Here is a 25,729-nt window from a genome sequence, read left to right as displayed (position 1 = left end):
AAGCCGCAGCATGTTAATCTTTTTCTGAAGCTAAAACGCCCTTCGGCTCTTTATTCATTAGGCGCTAGCATGTCTGATTGCAAACAATCAGTCCGCCACCTAGGGATTGTATCATACAAATGCATAAACACAGAAAGTTTTAAAGAGTGCCTAGCTAGACGGTGTGCCGCCACATTAGTCCGACGACACGCAAACCGTAGCCTAAATCCCTGAAACGAAGTAGACATCTCCTTCATCTCCGTAATCAGATGAAAACACGTCGATCTCTGAGGTACATCCCAGAGCCGCTGGATCTCCTGACAATCCGTCTCCAACACAACTTGCTGAAGCTGAAAGTGCTAATGGCACTTATGCTATGTTTTGGTGTGATGACAACGTGGTTAGTTGAACTAATATCGCTTGCTAAAGTTTATCTCAGATTATTGGTTCTAAGTGCCCGCGATGGAGATGTGCGACCCCCCCATTTCAAAAAGGACAAAGGCGTGGTCTTTCGACGCTTCGAAGGTTTACTTTTGGTTTGCTTCGAGTCGTAGGAAAGACCGCACTATTAAGAGGGGTTTGTGTGGATAAGTGTCGTGTGGGAATGCCTTTGCCGAGCCTTACTCTCTTACCCTTCCCACTCCGACCACCTAAAAAGAACCTAGTGTGTGCGTTGTGGTACTCAGAAAGTTGCAACGGAAAGTTACTGGGTACCCCATGCGCTGCGTAACTCTCTGGGTACCCCGTGCGCATGGGGTCCTATGTAAACTCTCTGAGTACCCCGTGCGCACGGGGTCTTTTGACCCCCGTGCGCACGGGGTGGTGTGTTTGTCTCTGAGTACCCCGTGCGCAGGGGGCTGACTTAGCCCGTGCGCACGGGGTCCAACGGGCAGAAATCCCCACCAGCCCATGAACACTATTTAAAGGCCCTTCTTCCACCTCCAACCTCTAACCCTAATGTCTTGTTGAGCTCCACCATTGCCACACCCCATTTTGCTCAATACTCTCAATCCCTCCACCCAAACTTGTTGAAACTTTGGGGATTGGGAGAGCAAGACCCGATCTACAACTTGACCAAACCAAATCACGTTCCCCGCAACTTTTCTTCCCCATTGACTTGTTACTCTTGGAGCTTGGGCTCCTAGGCGGTTAGAGGTTCCTCCGGAAGCTTCCTTGCTTGTGGTGTGCTCCGGAGAAGTTTGTAAAGGTGTGGTGGTCGCCTTCAAGACCAACCCCGAGTGTTTCGAGGCTCATCCGTTGGGGGTGACTCGAAGGAGAATACGGAGCCTTTGGTGGCGTTCCGCAAGCTTTGACTCCAGCACCGCTCCAAACGGAGATTAGCTCTTCCCAAAGGAAGAGTGAACTTCGGGTTAAAATCCGTGTCCTCGTCTCACTTGTGGTTAATCCTTTCCCGCACCTTTATTTGTTGTTGTATGCTTGTTGGCTTGCTAAGTAGTTTGTTGCCTAACATATCTATCTTGGAGCTTGCTTGTAATATAGGTTGCATTCACCTAGTTGCATATCTAGTGAACTCTTTTATCCGCTAAGCCTTAAAAGCTACAAGAAAGATTAAAATTTGTAGTCTCCTATTCACCCCCCCCCTCTAGTCGACCGTATCGATCCTTTCAATTGGTATCAGAGCCTCGTGCTCTAATATAAGGTTTTACAACCTTAGAGGATATGGTCGATCTAGGGAATGAGGGAGGTGGCCTACCCGTTGCGGGGGATGGTTAAAACCAACCCCCCGCCGCGACCGAGACACTTGGTGCTCCTGTCGTTGCTCCCGCCACTCCTACGAACCCGAATGTCCCCTTGACCACGGCCGATCTTCTTTCAATGTTTACGGACCTCAAAGTCTCTATGTTGAAAGAGGTTCGGGCCTCGGTCAAGGAGGAAATTGATGCTCGCTTAAAGCCGTCAACATCGGCATCAAACTCATTTAATCCAAATGAGGTTCATGATGCGGATGACTCGAGGGAACCTCTTGCTTCTCCGGCTCGTACTCAAGTTCCCCAGTACAATGCCATGGAACACTTTTACTCTCCTCAACCCTTGCAACATCCCCGCATTAATCCTGTTGGGCCTCCGCCCCCTTTGAAAGCTAATGCATTTGCTAAGTGGAAGCTAGATATGGAGTCTCACATGCGCAGTGCTTCAACTCAATTGTGGTGGATTGTGGTCAATGGATTCAACCCCAAGGACCCAATGAATCTCACTCCAAGGGAAGCGGTTGACGATCAACTCAATGCTACCGCGCACAACATGCTTCGCAACGCTGTGACTGAAGACTATAGTGATTCCATTGCTCTTCTCAAAACCGCAAAGGAAATTTGGGATTGCCTTGAGGAGCCTCTTGAAGGAGATGAAGCAATTCGAAGATCTCGGTTGGTCTTGCTCAAACAAGAAGTCAATCTCTTTGTGAGGAATGAGGGTGAGTCCGCAGAAGAGGTTTACCGAAGGTTGAAGTCCCTTGTGCTCAACTTGAGAACCTTTGGGTGCACTTGGGAAAATGATGATTTCATCAAGGACAAGTTCATAGATGCTATGGTTCTCACGGAACATACCATGGTCATGATGGTTCATCAACGTCCGGACTATCACAAGTTGACTTCGGCTCAAGTTGTTTCCACCTTCTCTACCCATGTTCTTTTGGAAACCAAGTCCAAGAAAACATTTGCAATAGCTCAAGCAACCAAGAACTCCAATCTTGCCTTGAAGGCCAAGAAAGTGATGAGCCAATCCTCAAGGGAGGAAGAAGTGAGTGAAGAGATATGTGAGGAGGATAATGATACCTCGTGCCCAGCAAATGATTTTGCAGAAGACTTGGCTCTCTTAGTCAAGAATTACTCTGGGACCATGGCAAACAAAGGAAGAAATCTTCAAGGAAGATCGTTTGGACGAAGGAAATGCTATAATTGTGATAGCCCAAGACACTTTGTTCACGATTGTCCATACGAGAGACGTGAAGACAAGTCCGAGAAGCTTGTGCTTAAGAAGAAGAAGTTCACCAAGTTTGCAAAGAGGAAGGATGACAAGGCTCTTGTTCATGAAGAATACATGTGTGGAGATGAAGATGACGGTGATGATGATCAAGTGGGCACGGCCGCCTTTGCCATGCATGCCACTACCTCCTCCTCCACCACCATCCTCTTCGACTCTCCAAACGAGGACAAGCCATTCACTCATCGGTGCCTCATGGCTAAAGAGGTAAAAACAAAGTCCAAACCCAAGAAACCCGACACCTACACTCCCAATATCTCATGTGAGATAGTGGAGGATGAGTGTGAGGAGGGTGTGGATAATGATGAGGAATCCTTAATGGCTTTCATGAAAACTCTTCATGGTGAACCTCGTGCTCATTTTGGCGATCTCCTTAAGTCACTTGCCGAACGCGATGACTTTATGGAGAATGTTGAGAACCTCCTTATAGAGGAAAAAGAGAGATTTGATCTCCTCGAGCACGAACTTAGTGAAGAGAGTGTCATGAGAGCATCACTTGAGGAAGCCTTATCTTCTCATCAAATTAGCTTTGTTAAAACCAATGATGCTTTGCAACTTGCTCTTGAGAATAAAGATGCTCTTAAAGTTAGAGTTGAAAAGCTTCTAGTTGACCATACAAGACTTGTTGAGGAGCATGAGTTCCTTGTGATTAGTTCCAAGGTTGTCAAAGGTGACCTCATTGCCCTCACCGAGTCTTATGCTCAACTAAAAGATACAACCATTAAGGCTCTCACTTCTGTACCTCATATAGATTTAAATGATGATGCTTGTACGGCTAACTTTGCTCATGATTGCACCTCCCTTCAAGAGGAAAATAAGAAGTTGAAAGCTCAAATTGAGAAAGGGCTTGTATCATGCATCCAAGGGGAGAAAAACCTAAACGATCTCTTGAGCAACCAAAAGGAGTGTGTTGCCAAGGAGGGAGTTGGGTTTAATCCCGCATCTAAGAGTGGTAACAAAAATAAGAAGAAGAGCAACAAGAAGATCGGTCCGACTCCTTCCCCTCCCCAAAAGGTAGTGTTTGTGAAAGAAGGGCACAAGGAGAAGGAGAAGGAAATGAAGGGTGTTGGGAATGGAAAGGTAATTAGGGACAAGGCCATTCCCAAGAATTTTGCCGGCAAGAACAATCCATCATATGTTCTCATGAGAGGAGATGATGGCTATACCTTTGCAAAATTTGTTGGAACTAACTATGATGATTATGCTTGGACTATTTGGGTTCCCAAGACCCTCGTTGCTAACTCACTAGGACCCATTGCAAAATGGGTACCTATAACCAAAGCTTGATTATTGTAGGACTATGTCTCCGGTGGAACTCAATGGGTGATCGACAGTGGATGCACCAATCATATGACCGGAGAAAGGGAGATGCTTGTGGAGTTCGTTGATTCACTCAAGGCCTCTTCGAACATCTCCTTCGGTGACAATAGCAAGGGCAAGGTATTGGGTTTGGGCAAGGTGGTAATCTCTAATGATTCATCTCTTTCAAATGTCATGCTTGTCCAATCCCTTCACTACAACTTACTTTCTACTATTCAATTGGCTCGTGCCGGTTATGATTCACATTTTGGTGAATTCCATGTGACCGTCTTTAAGAGAAGCAATCTCAAAGTGGTCTTCGTTGGGCATGTTGAAGACAACCTTTACGTGGTTGATTTCTCGAAAGAGAAAACTCATCTTGCAACATGCCTAATGGCCTAGGCCGACGTGGGGTGGCTATGGCACCGTAGGCTAGCCCACGTGGGCATGAGAAATTTGCAAGCTCTCTTAAAGGGGGAGCACATTCTTGGACTAACAAATGTGTCTTTTGCCAAAGATTGTCCTTGTAGTGCTTGCATTGCCGGAAAGCTTCCTGAAAAAGCTCATAAAGTAAAGACTATCATCACCACCTTGAGGCCCCTCGAGCTCATCCATTTGGATCTATTTGGGCCTCCAACATATGATAGTTTGGGAGGAAGGAGATATTGTCTTGTCATTGTTGATGACTTCACAACATATTCTTGGGTGTTCTTTCTCAAGACTAAAGAGGAAACTCAAGAAACCTTCATCAACTTTGCCAAAGAAGCTCAACGTCAACATAACTGTGAGATCATGGCAATCTGAAGTGACAATGGCACCGAGTTCAAAAACTATACAATGGATGAATTCTTGAGTGAAGAGGGGATAAAGCACCAATATGCTGCACCATATACTCCCCAACAAAATGGTGTTGCAGAGAGGAAGAATCGGACTCTTATTGAGATGGCGAGGACCATGCTTGATGAGTACAAATCACCATACAAGCTTTGGGCAGAAGCCATCAACACCGCGTGCCATGCTTCAAACCGGCTTTATCTTCGCAAGCTCAAGAACAAGACCCCTTATGAGCTCCTAATCGGGAGAAAGCCCAACGTCAAATACTTTCGGGTATTCGGTTGTAAGTGTTTCATTTTAAACAAAAAATCCCGGTTAGCTAAATTTGAGTCTAGAACTTATGAGGGCATATTTATTGGATATGCATCAAACTCTCATGCTTACCGAGTTCTCAATAAATCCACCAGATGCATTGAGGAAACGGTAAATGTGGAGTTTGATGAAGATAACGGCTCCCGTATGGAGGAAATCGTTCCTAGTGTTGTAGGTGATGAGGCTCCTTCACAAGCTATAAGGACAATGGGTATAAGCCACATTCTTCCACAAGAAACACCCCATGTCCAAGTAGAAGAAGAAGGAGTAAGAGCCCCTCTTGAGGATTTTCCACAAGGGATGTCATCACCGACACCACTTGTACAAGATGCTTCGGGAAATAATGAACCTATCCAAGAACAAGATCAAGACCCTCATATTCCTGAGCAAGATCAAGAGCAAACTCTTCCGTATAATGAATATTCAATCGTTGAGGCTCAAGATCAAGCTCAAAGTCATGATCAAGATCAAGATCAACCCCAACCACAAGTGTCTTCATCGTCATCACTTCCTACTGAGCAAGAACCTATGGTTGCAAAGAGAAGAGTGTCTCCAAGGCTAGAGCAATCTCAAGGGCAAGCTTCTTCATCAAGTCCAAAACCCAGTGAAGAAGAGCTTGACCGCAAAGAGCAAAAAGTGGCCGCCAAGCTGAAACATCTTCAACACCTCACCGAGAACATCTACGGTAGCATCAAAAAGGGGGTAACTACTCGTAGACGTTTGGCAAACTTTTTTGAACATCACTCGTTTGTCTCTTGTGTTGAACCCCTTAAGGTGGAAGATGCACTTGACGATCCGGATTGGATAGATGCCATGTATGAAGAACTCAACAACTTCACATGCAACAAAGTGTGGACCCTTGTAGAAAGACCCAAGGAATTTCATAATGTCATTGGAACAAAGTGGATTTTCAAGAACAAACAAGATGAATATGGACAAGTAATAAGGAACAAGGCAAGGTTAGTGGCACAAGGTTTCACCCAAGTTGAAGGTTTAGACTTTGGTGAAACTTTTGCCCCCGTTGCCCGTCTCGAATCCATTCGCATCTTGCTTGCTTATGCCTCTCATCATGATTTCAAATTATATCAAATGGATGTTAAGAGCGCATTTCTTAATGGTCCTCTTAAGGAGTTGGTGTATGTCAAGCAACCTCCCACTTTTGAAGACCCCGATCATCCCTCTCACGTTTATGAACTCCATAAGGCACTCTATGGACTCAAACAAGCACCTCGTGCTTGGTATGATCACCTTACGGCGTTCCTAAGCGAGAAGGGGTTCCAGATTGGGGTAATAGATTCCACTCTCTTTATGAAGAGGGTAAAAGGAGAGTTGTTTGTCTGCCAAATATATGTTGATGATATTATCTTTGGGTCAACTAACCATGCTATTAACGTTGAGTTTGAGAATCTTATGACTAAGGAATTTGCGATGAGCATGATGGGAGAGTTGAAGTTCTTTCTCGGTTTTCAAGTGAAGCAATTGAGAGGCGGAACCTTCATCAATCAATCTCGTTATATCCAAGACATGCTCAAGAGATTCAAAATGCAAGATGTCAAGCCAATGAAGACACCCATGGCCACAAATGGTCAACTTCATATTGATCCAAATGGTAAAGAAGTGGATCAAAAGGTATATCACTCTATGATCGGTTCCTTGCTTTACCTTTGTGCATCTAGGCCAGATATTATGTTGAGTGTGTGTATGTGTGCAAGATTTCAATCCGCTCCTAAGGAGAGCCACTATTCGGCGGTGAAAAGGATCCTTCGATATTTGGTTCATACCCCAAACTTGGGCCTTTGGTATCCCAAGGGATCATCATTTGAGTTAATGGGTTACTCGGATTCGGATTGGGCCGGAGACAAGGTTGATCGCAAGTCCACATCCGGTTCATGTCAATTCCTAGGGAGATCGTTGGTAAGTTGGTCTTCAAAGAAGAAAAATTGTACATCTCTCTCCATAGCTGAAGCCGAGTATATTGCTGCCGGAAGTTGTTGTGCCCAATTATTATGGATGAGGCAAACTTTGATGGATTACAGTGTCAAATGTGACAAAGTGCCTCTTTGGTGTGACAATGAAAGTGCCATCAAGATCGCCGAGAATCCGGTTCAACATAGCAAGACCAATCATATTGAGATTCGTCATCATTTCATTACAGATCATGTGGCCAAGGGAAACATTGAGTTACTCCATGTCAACACCGAGAATCAACTAGCAGACATCTTCACCAAGCCCCTTGATGAAGCAAGATTCCGCGAGTTAAGGCATGAGCTAAATATCGTGGATATTAGTAACTTCGGATGAAACTCTTGCTCACACACACATACTCATGTACTATCTTGCTTAGATGTAGGCACATGTCTAGGGGGAGCTAGCTCAACTCATGAGCTATCTTATCCTAGAAGTGCATAAAACAAACACAATCTTTCACATAAGCCACTTTAGGTGGTACTTGTGCTTCAAAGATGAGTATTGGTCTTGGGCCCAAGGTTCATATCTTCGCGGTGCCATACCAAGTAAACTCAAACATGGTGGCCTCGGCCACCGCCGTCGCTTGAGGGTTGTGTCCGTGTTTGTTTCGCTTGTGTGGTGTGTTGTTTCTTTTCTTGTTTTTTGGTTGGTTATCCTCGCTTCTCTTTTGGTACAAGTGCTCCACATATATCCTTTCCATAGTAATAGGACTTTCCTCGTGGCGTATTCAGAAATGTAGACCGAGTGCTTTGTGAAGTAGGGGTAAGAGTATTCACTCAACCCTGTATTTAAAAATCCACTCATGTCAAAGTTCCCGAATACCCCGTGCGCACGGGCCTGTACCGTGCACACGGGGCCCCCCGTGCCCACGGGCTCTGTACCGTGCGCACGGGGCTCACTTAGCCCGTGCGCACGGGGTCTGCGGTTTCTGGTCCTAAGGAGGTGGGGCGTGGGGGGGGGGGCTCGGGTTCTTTTCCACCCATTCGCCCCCTCCACTCCCCAGGAAGCCTCCAGCGCCGCCGCCGTCGCCTCCTCTCGCCGGAGCTCCTCCGGGCTTCTTCGGGGTTCCTCCTCCGTGGATCTGCATCCAGATGGGGTCCTCCTCTGGTTGGTCTTGTCCCCTTGATCTATCTCCTTGAGTTCCTGTCTATTGTTCTAGCTTTAGGGTTTCTTTGCTCCCTAGATTCGTTTGGCCTCAACTAGCTTGTAGATAAAAGTCTAGTGCTTAGATCCTTTGGTCCCTCTGCTACACCCACTCCCGGAGTTCATTCTGGTAGTGGCTGTCGCTGGGAGACCCCCGTGTCCACGGGGTGTTTGACCCCCGTGCGCACGGGGCCCCGTGCCCACGGTCCTGTACCGTGCGCACAGGCCCCCGTGCCAACGGGGTCTAAACCCCCATGCACACGGACTATCCAGGAACTTTTGCCTAGATTTTTGTCTATCTTCTTGCCATTCATCTTGCACTTGTACTCATTTTGTGTCTCGTGCTTTGTGTTGTTGGGTGTTTGCATGTGTTTCAGAATCCGCTGACAAGAGGTCTGAGCTTCGTCGCAAGCGTGCAAAAGGAGGATCAAAGGACTTCACCATTGCTCGTCGTCAGCCGTCTGAAGGCATGGGTCAGGGGTCTGGGTCAGGTCAGGACCGTGCTCACCGTGCAGCCTCAAAGAGGCCTGTTGTTGAGGCTTCCGATGATTCTGAGGAAGAATATGACTCACAAGATGATGAGATAGAAGAAGAAGATGATCGTGGTGAGGAAGATGAAGAAGAGGAAGGGGAGCCTAGTCCGGAGCAAGCCATTCCGGGCAGGCGTGACCTCCGGAATATGCCTCTTGTCAAGTGGACCAAGCCAGAGATCTGGGCTGAGAGACAGAGCCATCCGTATGTTAAGGCCATGAGTATGGGAGTGGATCCTCGTTTCAAGAATGGGTTTCAGCAAAGGATCTATCATGAGCTTCTTATGACCAAGTCAAAGGAGTTTGCTCCTCACAAGCAAGTCAACACTGAGAGTTTGCGTGACAATGATCATCTGTATCCCGGTGTGTACTCTGCTCTTGGACGACTGGGTCTGATTCTGTTTGTCACCTTCAACCACCCCTACAATGAAGATCTAGTGATTCAGTTCTTTGCCACTCTGTACTTCTCCAATGATTCTGCTCGCACCCTCACATGGATGTCCGGAACGCATCAGTCCTCAGCTCCTATGGCAAAGTTCTCCGAGATCATTCCCTACCCGTTCATGGATGAAGAGACTATTTCTGATGAGTTTGGCATTGTTCGGGAAAGTGGGGAGCGCACTAAGGATGAGATTGTCTTTGCTTACAAACAAGAGAAGTCATTTGTCACTGGGTCAATCAAAGACCTCTTGCCCCTCTATGACACCATGCTCCATATCCTGCGGTATACCCTCACTCCAAAGGCCGGGGATTCCCATAACATTCGGAGCTCCATGCTAGATGTCTTTGTGTATCTTCATCAGAAGAAGAAAGTGGATGTTCTGGATTTCATGTACTACGAGCTGCGTCAGTGTGTACAAGAGAACAAGTCTTTGATATATGCTCCATTCATATAGGCGTTGATTGAGACCGTCTGTCCAGCAAAGGACATTGCCAGCTTCAAGACTACTGTTCCCAAGCGCAACTCCAACTGGACCCCAGCTGCTCCTGCTCCCTATGTGCCCATCAAGAAGGGGCGCAACCCTAGGCCTGAGGATTGTGCTACTTATACTCCAGGCATCTCCTCTACTACACGGATCCCTCGTGGTAAGGCCAAGTTTGTTGGCTCTGAGGCCATCTTTGCCAAGGGAGAGAAGAAGTCAATGTTCAAGACCTTGAGCAACATGTTCAAGATGTGTCAGTCAATTCGGCGTCGTCAGATCAAGGAAATCAATAAGGAGAAGCTTGTTCGGAGTGAGCAGAAGGCAGCAAGGGCTGCTACTGGTGAGGAGGTCGGTCCAGGTTCAGAGGACGTCGACAGTGAGGCCACTGCTCGGTCTTTCCCAATGGCCGTGTGGCATTTTGATGATGATGATGATGATGCCTCGAGTGCTCCTCCTGTTGTCTAGTGGGCCTCGTGTCGCCATTTGTCTCCCTTTTGTTGTCTTGATGACAAAGGGGGAGAAGTGGTGTGTGTGTGTGTTTGTGTGTTCGTGGGTGTGTGCGGTGTTTGTGTGTTCGTGGGTGTGTTGAGATCTCAAGCCTCGTGTTTCTCGCTGTTGGTTGGTTTTAGTTGGCTTGAGATACTCTTATTTACCTTCCGTCTGCGTGGTTGTGTGTCTCTAGCTTTATTAGTGAACCTTGCCATTATCTTCTTATGCTTATTGGGTCTCACAATATTTGCTCACCACACTGTGTCATGATATCTAGGCACCGTTATAGGTTTATTTTGATGAATCTCATGACTTAACAATAATGATCTTGGTCGAACCTCCTATGGGTGTACTAGATGCATTCTGGTTTTCGGGCACACATATAGGGGGAGCTATCATGATCATTATTTATTCCATGGCTTTCTATCTGTTTATCCTCTTTGCCATGCTCTAACCACGTTGTCATCAATGCACCAAAAAGGGGGAGATTGAAAGTGCTAATGGCACTTATGCTATGTTTTGGTGTGATGACAATGTGGTTAGTTGAACTAATATCGGTTGCTAAAGTTTATCTCAGGTTATTGGTTCTTGGTTCTAAGTGCCCGCGATGGAGATGTGCGACCCCCCCCCCATTTCAAAAAGGACAAAGGCATGGTCTTTCGTCGCTTCGAAGGTTTAGTTTTGGTTTGCTTCGAGTCGTAGGAAAGACCGCACTATTAAGAGGGGTTTGTGTGGATAAATGTCGTGTGGGAATGCCTTTGCCGAGCCTTACTCTCTTACCCTTCCCACTCCGACCACCTAAAAAGAACCTAGTGTGTGTGCTGTGGTACTCAGAAAGTTGCAACAGAAAGTTACTGGGTACCCCATGCGCACGGGGTCTTTTGACCCCCGTGCGCACGGGGTACTGCGTAACTCTCTGGGTACCCCGTGCGCATGGGGGTCACTTTTGACCCCCGTGCGCACGGGGTCCTATGTAAACTCTCTGAGTACCCCGTGCGCACGGGGTCTTTTGACCCCCGTGCGCACGGGGTGGTGTGTTTGTCTCTGAGTACCCCGTGCGCACGGGGCTGACTTAGCCCGTGCACACGGGGTCCAACGGGCAGAAATCCCCACCAGCCCATGAACACTATTTAAAGGCCCTTCTTCCACCTCCAACCTCTAACCCTAATGTCTTGTTGAGCTCCACCATTGCTACACCCCATTTTTCTCAATACTCTCAATCCCTCCACCCAAACTTGTTGAAACTTTGGGGATCGGGAGAGCAAGACCCGATCTACAACTTGACCAAACTAAATCGTGTTCCCCGCAACTTTTCTTCCCCATTGACTTGTTACTCTTGGAGCTTGGGCTCCTAGGCGGTTAGAGTTTCCTCCGGAAGCTTCCTTGATTGTGGTGTGCTCCGGAGAAGTTTGTAAAGGTGTGGTGGTCGCCCTTCAAGACCAACCCCGAGTGTTTTGAGGCTCATCCGTTGGGGGTGACTCGAAGGAGAATACGGTGAGCCTTTGGTGGCGTTCCGCAAGCTTTGGCTCCGGCACCGTCCAAACGAAGATTATCTCTTCCCCAAGGAAAAGTGAACTTCAGGTTAAAATCCGCGCCCTCGTCTCACTTGTGGTTAATCCTTTCCCGCACCTTTCTTTGTTGTTGTATGCTTGTTGGCTTGCTAAGTAGTTTGTTGCCTAACATATCTATCTTGGAGCTTGCTTGTCATATAGGTTGCATTCACCTAGTTTCATATCTAGTGAACTCTTTTATCCGCTAAGCCTTAAAATCTACAAGAAAGATTAAAATTTGTAGTCTTCTATTCACCCCCCCCCTCTAGTCGACCGTATCGATCCTTTTAGAAGCCCATCTCCTGCGCCATTAGAATCACGTCTCTGCATGCAAGTAGCTCAATGGAAAAAGGGTCTGTTACCCCATCGTACCTTGAGCCTCCAGCTCTAACGAGAGCTCCCTGATGATCTCGAGCATTGAAGCCCGCTCCTCCATATATAAGACCCATATCCGTAGCTCCATTAGTGTTGATCTTTATCCATCCCTCCTCAGGTGGCAACCACCTCAGGGGGACTATAGCTTGGGTCTTCCCCCTCTCCGGGATCTCAAGTGCCCGGACAATCTCCTCGATAATCACCATGGATTTCACCGGCCGATACACCATCTCACCATGAGTGTAGTTGTTCCTGGCATGCCAAACAGCCCACATCACAGTAATCATAATAGCTGCCACCTCCTTTTTGTACAATCATTGATCTAAAAGATCTCGAGACCATGACAATGGATGTAACCGTGGTATGTCAATACCAAAGAAACGTTCTGCTTCTTCCCAAAAACGCCTTGCATGGTCACATTCCATCAACGAGTGAAATAACGTTTCATTATCATGACCGCACATCGGGCAATTCGGTAGCTGCTTAATATGCCTCCCACTACACCACAACACTACATTCCCGACAGCCAGGTTGGTCGGAAATACAGCTTCCACCAACAAACAGTCGGTCGGGAAAAACTATTGCCGACCGATCACGTCTGTTGGGGAAAGTCCAGATGGGAAACCCATTTCCCGACCGACATATCTTTCCCGACCGATTGCGTGACGGCTAAGGGGTATTTTTCCCGACCAACAGTTTGTTGGGCCTGCCATGGGCCTTTCCCGACCAACAGTCTGTTGGGGCATTCATGAGCCTTTCCCGACCAACATTTTGTTGGGCTTGGTGTTAGCCTTTCCCGACCGACTGTTAGACGGGGTTTGTTTTGCCGACCAACAATCAGACAATGTTTACTTTTGACAACCAACAGTTGATCAACATTTTGCTTAGCAAACCACAACTGTAGTTAACCTGTGGTACAAATTGTTGCGTACATATAGTTCACGTGTTCTAAAGCATAATCACCAAGACAACATTCATCGGGTGCACCAAACATTTTTTATTCCATTAACTAATTGTCACATACATACACTTCAGTCTGTTCGCACAGGACACCATACACCAGATTTACAGAAGCAAAAAGATGAAAGTAGTATGAGACATCAGTTGTACAAAATGAAAAGTAGAACATCCAGTTGATGCGGATCACTGGCTTCATGGTTCATTGTGATTCCAATCCTTATGTTTGCGCCCTACAGAATTTAAATAAGTCTCAATTATTAGAATGTTCAATTAATTTAAGAAATTGAATGCTGGCAGAATTCACATGTGCACTGTGCACACACAACAGCACAAAATGAGGAATATTCATGCCTAATGTATAAAAGTAGCATTTCAGGACATCAAGACCGGCAATTAACTTCCAGCAGTAGCCATGGATGTGGCATAGAAGCCCTTCGCCCACTTTTTGTCTATCCATTCGAAAGGAAATGCATCACTTACTTTTTACGATTGCTGGGCATATAGTGTACCTGGGACATACTTAAGTTACTGTACATAGGTACCATTACCCCATATTCCAACACTTGTTCCAAAAAAACATACAACTAAACACTACAAAAAAACATACTTAAGTTACTGTGACTCTTTCAGTAGATGTACAGATTTCTAGTAGTTCATAGTTGATTTAGCTTTGACTTTAATATACCATGATAATTGAAATTGATAGTGGATTTAACTGTGACTATTTCCATGATAATTGAAATTGATAGTGCAGACTTTTAGTACAGATTTCTAGTAGTTCATAGTGGATCTAGTTCATAGTGAAACAGAATGCTATCTTCCTGATGACAGCAATAGATACATTGGGGATACTACAGTTTGTAAAACCATGGTATGTACTTGGACAAACACCTCAAAATATTTTCAAAAGTACAGCTTTTTTCTAGAGAAGACCACTAGTTTTCTTTCTTACTTTTCTCTGGGATGGAAAAGATTGTAGTGCGCCTGACTATTATATTCAGAAATGCATCAAAGAAAACATATGTACTTCAGTGCCACAAATTAGATTAAATTATACCTCGCAAAAATAGATTAAATTAATCCATTAGTTTCAGAGAAGCATATGTACTGTACATACAAATCTTCATAGGTACAAGTGCCAGAACCTAAACCATCAGGTTACGCATAAGAGAAATAAAGATTATAAATACTAGGTTAGCCTAGAAACAAGATTCAGAAATAGCAACTTTAAAAGCAACTAGCAGTGTATTATGCTCTGTTCTGTACTATGGATGTGCCCTGATGCTGATAAATGTGTGTGTGTACCGAGTGAGACTTGTAGTTACAAAAGGTTATTAACTATGGAATTAGCCAAAAATAAGACAATGAGTATTCTCTATTCAGCAAAACTGAAGGACCAGATTCCCAGATTGAAGGACCAGATACATGAACAAACAGTACAACAGGAGGTTATTCATGAACAAACTGAAGGACTAGATTCATGAACAAACAGTACTAGAGGAGGTTATTTAAGACAAACTGAGACTATGTATTGTACATTATCTAATACAAACTTTAGATGAAGAGAAGTGGCAGTGAGCTAGGCAAACATGATAATAAGAGAAGATGAACCAGCCCTGGTTTGTAGCTCAAAAAAATACTTAGCTCATTTCGGTCCCTGGTTCGTAGCTCAAAAAATGAATACTAGCTCAGTATTCAGAAACCGAGAAGATTTCTCCTATACAATACACAAATAAATACTAGCTCAAAAATAGTGATTGGAAAAATACCTTGGCGGTGGGACGAGGAAGATGCCCCTGGTTTGTAGGTTTTCATCTAGCAAAGTGACCATGAGTCAGTATCACACATCAAACAATTCGAGATAAGTGGACAAAACACACATTATTGGTGATTACCTTGCTAGATGGTCATGCAATGGCCCTGTGTCAGCATCAGCGATAGATTGTAAGCCTTCATATTCATAAGGCACCATAGTATCCCTTCTGATCACAACATTGACAAGAACCTCATAAGTCGCTGGTCCAAGGGGCTCTTCGCCCACAATAGTGTCTGGATCAACTGGAGATAATTGTTGCCTTAGCATCAGGAGTTTCAGGACCAGTCCATGCATATAGAAGCACATCCATACCAATCGGAATCAATGATTATTTTAGAAACTTGAAAAAATAGAATTTAAACATATAGGTAAGGATGAGAAGATTACAAGGCTTTCATCTTCATGGGCTGATGAACTTCTTGGAGGGGGCTTTGCAACAACTCTTCTATGAACAAAGGGCTCTTCATCGTCGTCTTCTTCACCATCATTATGTTCCTCAGCTTCAACTCTTGAGTTCTAGCAGACAACAATATGGAAATAGAATTATTGCATGCAAGATGGATTATTGATACACAATGAAAAGATGTGGAAATAGTTCATTACTTGTCGAGAATTGGAACCGTGCTGCGATCTAGGAGTTTCTAGATTATGCCTCCTTCTGAAGCTAGGTGTTTCACTTTTTTCCTTTCATGAAAGATATAATTATGCCAAAATAAATGCATAAAACTTATTGACTAGCCCGTGCATTCGCACGGGTTGACGACTAGTTCCTAGTTAGTGCTTATACTCCATTTCCTACTGTTTTACAACTTGGCGCACAACCAGACACGATCCATTTTTTCAATTTTTTCTCCCTTGTTTGTACCGTGCGTCAATTGTATGTAGCGTTTGCCAGGTTTTCACGAGATGCCGGCCGATTCCAATTTGGAAGCTTCAAGATGCTTCTAGTCTGGGTTTTCTGTTTCTTTTCTTCTTCTTTTTCCCTTTTTTCCCTATGCTTTTCTTTGTTACAATTACTTTTGTCAGCATATTTAAAATCTATGGTATTTTTTCAAATTCCTACTCCCTTCGTACCGGTGCATTAGGCACATTACGAAAATCAAATAATTCCAAAACGCTTAGGCGCGGCACATTAACTTTTATCTTGTTTCTCGTTTTTTGACATGCATATAGGAATCAACCTATAAGAGATGTGTGACATGTATGCTTTCAATGACTTGAAACTACCTAGCATGGCAGGCAGTGGTCAGTTCATTACATTCAATGGTATTAATTAGCAAATAAACATTATGTTCTTCCGTTTTCACGCCTGTCTTGGTCAAGGTGCACTACCTAAGATGACTAATGCACCGGCACGGAGGGATTACTATTTTTTTTTCAAATTCATGAATATTTGTCAAATATGTATCCATTCAGCGAACACATGTCACTCGTTCGTCCTGTTAAAATCTTGTGTGTCACTGAATATGTAGCAATGAGAAAGAAAAATGATGGTAAAAGCATTAAATATAATTTTATAGTTGTCCCAACCATGTAATTTAGTGCCATATCTATTGTTCGTTTACTTAATATCGGTGTCACATTGCTCGAGCTATACATTTGGCAAAAGAAGTAACTAAGGACCACCATATACGCGTGAATTTTACAAAAAAAATGAACATTGCGAACAAAGAAATTGATGAAAGTTGGTCAACATTATAAAAAATAAATTTAAGCGGTATCATATATGTAATTTGGCTCCTAATCATTTTCATGTAAAACTCTACAAATATACATCCACACTGAACGAATCTCGATAAAAATTACATCCAAACACCATAGTCTTTTTTCTCAAGACTTAAGTCGCAGAACTCAAGTTTGTAAATAGACCAAAAATTGTTATTGAACATGTTGCTGTTGATTAATTTGAATCCTAGAACTAAATGGCTATTTTGTTTTATTAAAGCTCAGAGTTAATTCGATCCTTCGTACAACACAATACAACCATATCGTTCTTTATATTTTCCCTTGTTGCGTCCCATCACATACAATTAATGATGAATGTCTTACAGTGTGAAAAAATTCTGGGGATGTTGATCTGAGATAAATGTTCTTAGAAACCACACCATCCACGATTGGTAACTTATATATCACCAAGGATTTACTCCCTCCATCTCATAATGTAACACATTTTTTTGACACTAGTGTAGTGTCATAAAACGTCCTACATTAGGGGACGGAGGGTGAGCCATCGAACACCGTTCTCTTATATACCACTTATCGGCCCAAAAAATTATAGAAACTCAGTTGACCACCAATCCATTCTGTTCGGTGTATATTCTAGAGACACTGAGGTAAATTCTCTTTCTCTCATACACCTGTTGTGAGAAGAAAATATAAAGAGAAGTGTACTTGTGATTGGAGACATCGGGAAGAAGACACTTAGTCCAACAGGGTACTTCAGAGTACCATGATTGAGACTAGCCATCTTCAGATGCAAATCGTCGATGCAGTGGCAACGGATGATCCCTTGTGCCCCTTCACATCTCCCTAATCATCCTCCCCATTGTTTTCCATGCCAAACCTGTCGATCATCACCACTATGGAAAAGAATGTGATGCCCAACACCGTGTGCTAGGTTGCACGCCCCATCGCGGTGGTACCAATGTCCCAGCTCGTCACTCTTTGCCTTGTCCGACAGTTGGGTATCCTCGGACCCAAGGATCAACTCACCATGAAGGCAGTAGAGTCTATGGTGTCTAGTATGTATATGGAGTCACAAATGGACGAGTTTCCCCATAAGTTTGAACCCCAACATTTTCTCAAAAACTTAGATGCTCAGTTATGAAAACAAGTCCAAGGTTTGAAATGGTTTCGCCAGTCTGATTATTCTTGGGGCATAAGTAAAAATATCTATAGATGACTCTTCTTGATTAAGCTTTAGTATCAAGCTTTTGAGCAAGGATATTAGCACCTAGAAGAAAACACTAAAGGCAGACGTGTATCATTTTGACAGTGTCGGTGGCCTTCCTCCATTATTAACCTTTATCCCATGTGTGACGCCAACCTTCATCGCTCAGAGCCTTTGAGGGCAACAAGCTCCTGTCATACTTCGTTCTTGCGCAAGCATGGTCTTCACTTGCATGCCTACTCACGTCAAAACAATGCAAGACGCAAAGCTGTTGGGCTGAAAGAAAGTGTTTGTGACAATACATTATGACTACCATTTGGTGGTGCTTCGCAGTACCCGTTCTTGAGCTACGGGTAAAAAACCTAGGTCCGACACAAGCAATGGTAGTGTTTTTTCATCTGTATTTTGTTTAACGCATTGCTCGGATTTTCCTAGATATAATCTTAAGGGTAAAACAGAGGATATGATCATCGGTGCTTTTATTTGGTGACGATGGCGATTGAGTGTCGTTTCCATACTATTGGCATTGATGTCGGAGAACCTGACGCGTTGTGTATGTGATGTAAAGAGATGATCGGTGTGGATGGTCATTGTTTTGGAAAATGCTTACAAACAGTCGGATGATTTTCAGGCGTCGTCATTGCCACATCGTCACGGCCGTCGAAGAATGGCGTCGCAACACTGTCGTGATCACGAAGAATGCCATCTCAAAACCATTGAAGTAGTCGGGCCTCCATAGCAGCATCGCCGAGGTCGTCGAAGCACGACATCGCAACATCGCCACGATTGTCTGAAGCACGATCCCGCAACATGTCCTTGACCTTCAGAGCATGACGTCGTAGCATTCATCAGTCGTCGAAGCACACCACGGGTATTCGAAGCATGTCACCGTGCCGTCGTCGCGGCTGCCACAACACGCATCATAGCATCGCCGCGGCCATCGAAGCATGTCGTCACTGCATCGCCACGATCGTCGAAGCACACCACGGGTATTCAAAGCATGTCACCATGGGGTCGTTGCGACCGTCACAACACGCATTGTACCATCACCACGGCCATCGAAGCATGGCATCACTGCATCGCCACAATCGTCGAAGCACACCATGGGCGTTTCAAAGCATGTCGTCGTGCCATTGTCGCGGTCGTTGTAACATGCCTCGTAGCATCACCGCAGTAGTCAAAGCATGTCATCACTGCATCGCCATGGTCGTTGAAGCACACCACGCGCATTTCAAAGCATGTCGTCGTGCCATCGTCGCGGTCGTCGTAACATGCCTCGTAGCATCACCGCAGTCGTCAAAGCATGTCACTGTTGAATCATCAAAGCAGCCAGGATACTGTTGCGGTGGTGGCATGAGGCTGGTCCGACGTTGCTGCAACGCCACGGGCGAGTCGTAAACCAATGCGGCGACGGCGGGGCTCAACTGCGTGATGGATGCTGTGATGGTGGCTTTGGCAGTGATGGCGATGTTTGAGATGACGACACCATGTTGTGAGCTAGTGCTGCAACGACGGCTCGGGCTGCTCCGACGATGCTGTGACGGAGCCGCCGTGTTGCGAACTAGTGCTGGGACGGCGACTCAACAAACAGCACGGCGGCTCAGGATACTCCGGTGATGTTGCGACCAGACGTCGTGCTACGAGCGGTGCCGCGATGATCGATGATGTGCTGTGACAGCGCCGCCGTGCTTCAAGCCGATGCTACGAGCCTGCGACAACCGGCAGCGTGTTGTGAGGCAGTGGTACGACGGTGCCGCCGTGCTGCAAGGCCGATGCTGCAAACCAGGCGGCGACACTCCGGGGAGGCTCCGACAAAGCTTCGATCTGGTGCCGCTGGGATGTTGTAGTGTTGTTTGTTGCACAAGTAGAGAAAGATGACGACTGAGTCATGGGCTCGTGGATGTGGGAGCTTGAACGGATGGCTGAGATGGCGTGCATGCAACGGCTGACTAGGCGGATGTTGTTCCGCTGCATGGCATCCGGATGGCGCCTAGAGGCCGCCCATTGTTTTAGTTGATATATCATTGTTCTGATTGCTTCAGAGATTTTTCTGTTCATTTTTTTCCTGCATCTAAGCATAGCTTTGGTTTTGCATAACTTTGCTATTTTTCTGCATGATTCTTTTTATATGCATTGGTGTTGGATGTGTGCTTCCTAGTCGATCAAAGGTCCTCTGCATGCTTATTGTGTTTGTATCCACTTGATTTTGCATTTTGAGTCAATAAAACCTCCCCTTCATCGAAAAAATGATTTAAGTACCACGCCATTTAAATCGTTTTTTGACAATGTAGTTTGTCGGTGTTCTGCTTGTTTGAGTTGTAACTGATGAATTGTACTGACCAAACTCTATTATTGGTTTCTGTTAATAGAAATAGGTGGACACACAATACTATTTTATCTGAAAAGATAAAAGAAATATATATGCTAGAATAAAGAAGAGTCAAACCATGGCCTCTCATAGTTTGATTCATAGGATTCTTCAGACATTTTGGAGGACATGAACTAATTATGAACTTCTAGGTGAGTTGTTTAGCTTATAGCATTGAGTCTCATATGAATTTTCATTAAAAAAATCTTCTACTCTATATTCGTAAGAGATATTTCAAGGACTTAAACCTATTTGAAATAATTACTTTTCACTGGATTAAACCAAACAAAACTTCCGCACACGATACATCATGTGGGATACCAGTGTTGCATGACACTACAATTCTACGCTTTTTAAATTCGGTGAATTAAGGAGGTGCTAAACTAACAAGATCACTGATTTTGTACCACCAATGTTTTATAGTGCATCCTCTTAAGAAAAAAAAGGATGAGTCCACAAGCCAAGCAGGTAAATGAACAATTTTTTGGCCCATCACTTAATCTGCCTGTGCTACACGTGCGATAGCTGTTTCCCTCCTTTATGCCATTTCATCCATTTATCCATCCATTTCCGAGTAATAAATATATCATGAAATTAATAGGAGATAAATGTTGTGAACAACCACTCTACACGGCCAACAATATATATGGCACTACTGGTTGAATACGTCGCAGTCACCAAGGCTAAATACCCCTGATGCACACGCCGTTAGCAAAAATCAAAAGAAGAAATGGTCAAATGTTTTTAGCATGAGGATAGGAGACGTTAGGAAGAGATAACTTAGCATTAACAGAACATTATGCTTAGTCTGCAACGAAGATGGGTGCTGAACCGTATGATGGTCTGATTTAACAACCTCAGAAGAACCAAGAAAACGGGGTCTAGTAGCAACTCAGGAGCTATCCATGTCTTCGACTTTTGGGGATTGCTTTGCGTCTACGTGTCTACGTCCTGTATTGCGATTTTTATAAGGAAAAATTTGCACATGCTGAAATGTAAGGAAAGAAAGCAATATTTTCCTTTATAGAGGTGGTTTGCTGTTCACATTTCTTGCCATAGCTCCCAAGTCCACTCACACTACTGCTCAACTACTAGTAGTCATCGACTTCCTCGGTTCCTCCTTTCCATTCTAGTATTGCACTAATCTATCCCCTAATCAGTAGCACTGCACGACTATTCTCCCTCCGCTTGCTACTCGTGTGATAGACTGATGGCGGCGGCGACAGCTTGGATGAAGGTGTTCGTAACGGTGCCAGTGAGTGCCCTTCCTGCACACTTCCCCGCTCCCCTCCCGATGCAAGATTATTCTGGAGTTCACAGGATTTGTCCGTGTCCAGAGTCCGGGCTCTCGTTGTTTCATTTGTACCCGTGCCTCCTGCCCAGGTGCAGCTCGCGGGGTGCTGTGAAGTAGTTTGAGTATCTCTTACATGCTAACTCAGTTTTGGAAATCATTTCCTTGCTAATGCAGACCGGGTGTTGTTTGACTTTACTTTTGCTTCCGTTTTTATTTCCCTTTGTACTTGTCCTGAAATTTATAATGTTTTCTAGGTGAAGATTATGGAGTTTGCCAACGTTTTCTTGAATGCAACTCTACAAGACATTAAGAAGTTCGGAAAGTAGTGGCTACTCTCGGGTGTACTACACCCGAGTTAGCAAAATATTAAAAAAATGTGATCAAACATTGCCCAAAAAATCTGAAATTTTGGGACATGAAACATTATCAGATGTGTGAGGTTCTTGCAAAATTTCACCTAAAAATAACATCTGAGGAGCTCTCACCAAAAATAACAAAATTACTGCTCAAACAGTGCACAAAACTTTCAGCAACGATTTTTTTTTTGTGAGAGCTCCTTGGATGTTATTTTTCGATGAAACTTGGCAAGAACCTCAAACATATGATAAAGTTTGACGTAGCAAAATTTCAGATTTTTTTGGATTTTGTTTGATGAACTTTTTTCAACTTTTTTGCTAACTTGGGTGTAGTACACCCGAGAGTAGAAAATCCAGTCTCAAGAAGTTCGCTTGAGGGCTGCATGGTGGCTAGGTGGTAAATAAGGACGTATAGGTGGGGGTCTGCCTGGAATGTTTTATTCAACACTAGCGGACTTATAAAAAGCCTCACCTGATATGGTGTGCATATCAACACTGCTTATTAGCGATAGGCTGTGGCAGCTATCACTATTGGTTTTCATCAAACCTGCCAGCCGTGGGGTGTCAGTTGTAAGTGGTTCTTTTGTACTGCATAAAATTCTTTCACGACGAGGTACGTACGTGAGTACATCTTGCCTCGGTGAGGTAGGCGTGTTGACGATCTAGTGTACGTATGTCCCTCATGCTTGAGAGTCATCGAGGTTCATCACCTTCCTCCAATACTCTGGTTGCTAGATAGAAGATTGCAAGAATAGAAGAGTGCAAGAAGAATCCAAGAAGAAAGAAAATGTACAGTATGTGAGAATCGGAGGCCTCAGGATGGGAATCAATGCTGGGCATCATGTAAGATCCAACACTTCATGCTGGGATGCGTCAGTGCCACAACATGTCGCCTCTGACTACCACGTGGGCACGATGTCTGCTGTGACGCGCTCTGACCAAGTGGACATACAAAAGGCAATATCGCCATATGCCGCTCCTTCCACGTCCAGCTCACACCTTTAGGGATCTCAAATGATAAGTCCCACACACCAGATTCGTGGCATTCTGACCCTAACATTTTTATGGCTATTCCAGTTACTCAAGGATGGCAATTTCCAGTGACACACGACAAGTTTTTGTCAAAATAAAACTTAAGAACGAAAGTTGCCATGCTTGTCAACTAAAGTTTCTATCCTCATGTTACTAAACTTGCCGTTGAAAATGTTCGAAGTTGTCATGTGCTTATTAAAGTCCTTAGGAATATCTGTTGAGCCCCTCGCTCCATGAAACTTAGGAAGATGACGGATGTGTTGGACAATTGTCAATGAAGCCACTTATGGTAGGTGAGATAGCAGAAGAGGAAAGCGGGGACGCGGATGCCATATGACACCGTTGTGCCAGAGGCAGTGCCAACAACAAAAACGTAGGTTCAAGTGCACTAACCTCTCTGAAATGTCCCATTTTTTTTGCACAAATATGAATAAAACTAAGCTTTGAATATACAAGATATGGGGTCAGTTAACGCCACAGCTTACACATAGAATCGCCCCTGCGTTGTGCTATTTCCGTGGGGCGGGGATGCATGGTTCCTGGTGAGGAGTTTGTCATGGTTCCCGCATGTGAGTATTGTACTTCATGTTATAATGTGTTGCGGGAATGTAAGATAAACAAATGTGAGCTTATTCGATTGACATTCTATGAATGCTCATAGCTTCGAAGTGATCTTCTTCCCAGAAGCCAAACTCCCAAATATTTCACCACTCTGTTTCTGCTTACTTTGACTCTGGAGCGCACAAATTGAATGTGTTCTCATTAAGATATTGCCATACTAAACTTTACATAGGCTGCACCGATCACTTCTAAGTGACAACATTCACCCCGAAAACTATCACCTTCATATATGAAGATAAATGTGAAATTTCAAATGGTTTTGTGAGTCTAGTTAGGTGGGCAGGGTGCATATATACAAGAACTGCAGATGCGGCTTCTAGGTCTAGCTTTACAGTAACGCTTTTGAGGAAGAAACTTAGCACCCGAGGAGAAATCACTGTACCAAATTTACTTGGGTATTTCTTTGTTTTATTCAGGATGGTAAACCTTTCGTAGAATTAAAAATTATGTTTTGGGCCTTAGTGATGAGAAATATTCAACCTTTGATCCACTCGGTCGTTGTGGAAGCTCGACAAGGCGACAAGGTGAATGTGTGTGTTCATGGTGATGAGGATACTAGACTTTGTCACTCATGAGCTTCGGCCTGGCTGTGGGTCAATCTGATTAAGCCCACTCACAACTTAGAAGGGCTCACTATCTCTAATCTAGATCTGAGTATTTTACAACTCCACTATGTGTTCTTGAATGTCATGGCAATTTGGTCTGTCATATCAACATATTTAGAAAACTCACATGAAATTTATGTCAAATAGATGCGCACAACCACCGCACCTTCCACAGCTAACATTTTTTATATCACTCTGATGCAGTGTGCCTCTCTCCATGGTTCACCAGTCAATTTAGCACTTTCCTCTGCATTACCGGTTGCAGGTAGAAACAATGCAAGAAAATTCCAATTCATACACACGATTGGCCTGTCGTCAAATGTGTTTTCTTCACCATTGAGACCCATCGAAATTCATCACTTAATTTGATACGGTGACTGACAACAATGTGTTACGAGAAGAAAGTAAAATGAAAAAGGAGGTGAGAACGGGAGACATCATGAAGCGAAGGGAATTAAGGGTCGGTAGCTAGTCAAGAGATAGTAATACATGTGGAGATGCTTCGCTCGCCACACCACCATGCCACCATGGACAACCATGTGGTCACGAGGTTTGCGATGACGCGCTCTCACAAGCTTTTTGTCGTAATGGTTGTCATGTCTTTATCTAATTCCTCTTTCTGGAGGAAGGTCGTGGTGAAGCCTGCAACACGTTGCTAGGGGCATTGACGGAAGTAGTCTTATCCGATGCCATGGAAGTGACTGATGCTCTGCATGCACCAGAGGCGGGACTGGGGGAATGGTGGCACCTCACCTTCAATTGCAGGAGGAAGCGTATGACGCCAGTGTTACATTAGCAATCTTTGACATCTAGAACTGCGGCCACCTCCATTTCGACTTTTGTTGAGAACAGACCTGCCAAGTAACTTAGACTGTACTCAAGTAATTATTCCTTTCAGACTGGGCGCACACTGCATTGTAGAGCTTAACCTCAAAAACGAAACCATGTTTGGTCTTAAGGTCAGCTTTCTTCGTCTCCGTACTCTCCTTATCTTCAAATTCGAGCTTCTCCAAGACATACGATCTTGCATAGCAGGGGATGCACTATCTGAATTGTAAAAAAATAAAGACTAAACATGAAAGTAAAAAAACACAAGTCATGCTTAATTATGAAAAAGATACCTGCTGTCGTTACATATCGTAAACACTTCGAAGTTCTCCTTCAGCGTGAGGGTGAAGCACCTATCGTTATCCATGTGAGGCCTGTCGCACATACCACCGTCATCGGTGCAGTAATCGCACTCGGGGATCCGATCATCGTCAGTCATTTCCTGTGTTCATAATTCAATAATTACCAATCGACGGAAAATAGCAGTAACTCAACACAGAACACTATTCAGCACGGGTTGACTTTCGGTCTGTCGAGTCTTAAAGTCTCATCTCTCA

At 44.5% G+C, this 25,729-nt stretch overlaps 1 long non-coding RNA gene and 1 pseudogene across 1 annotated transcript; one reads left to right on the top strand and one right to left on the bottom strand.

Moving 5' to 3' along the window:
• Nucleotides 1-1,659: 1,659 nt before the first annotated feature.
• On the top strand, nucleotides 1,660-4,680 carry LOC147989762 (uncharacterized; annotated as a pseudogene).
• An 8,699-nt stretch (nucleotides 4,681-13,379) lies between these two features.
• On the bottom strand, nucleotides 13,380-15,845 carry LOC147989761 (uncharacterized). The gene is made up of 5 exons (XR_015598934.1): nucleotides 15,782-15,845; nucleotides 15,566-15,694; nucleotides 15,258-15,437; nucleotides 15,132-15,177; nucleotides 13,380-13,592 (listed from the first exon to the last, which is right to left on the bottom strand). It is a non-coding gene; the product is annotated as an uncharacterized LOC147989761 (long non-coding RNA).
• Between the last annotated feature and the right edge of the window lie 9,884 nt (nucleotides 15,846-25,729).

This window comes from Triticum urartu, chromosome 1A (assembly GCF_056163025.1).
Source record: "Triticum urartu cultivar PI428250 chromosome 1A, HENAU_Tu73, whole genome shotgun sequence".
Taxonomy (NCBI): domain Eukaryota; kingdom Viridiplantae; phylum Streptophyta; class Magnoliopsida; order Poales; family Poaceae; genus Triticum; species Triticum urartu.
Note: the sequence above shows the minus strand (reverse complement) of the source record. Positions and strands in the feature narration are given on the sequence as shown.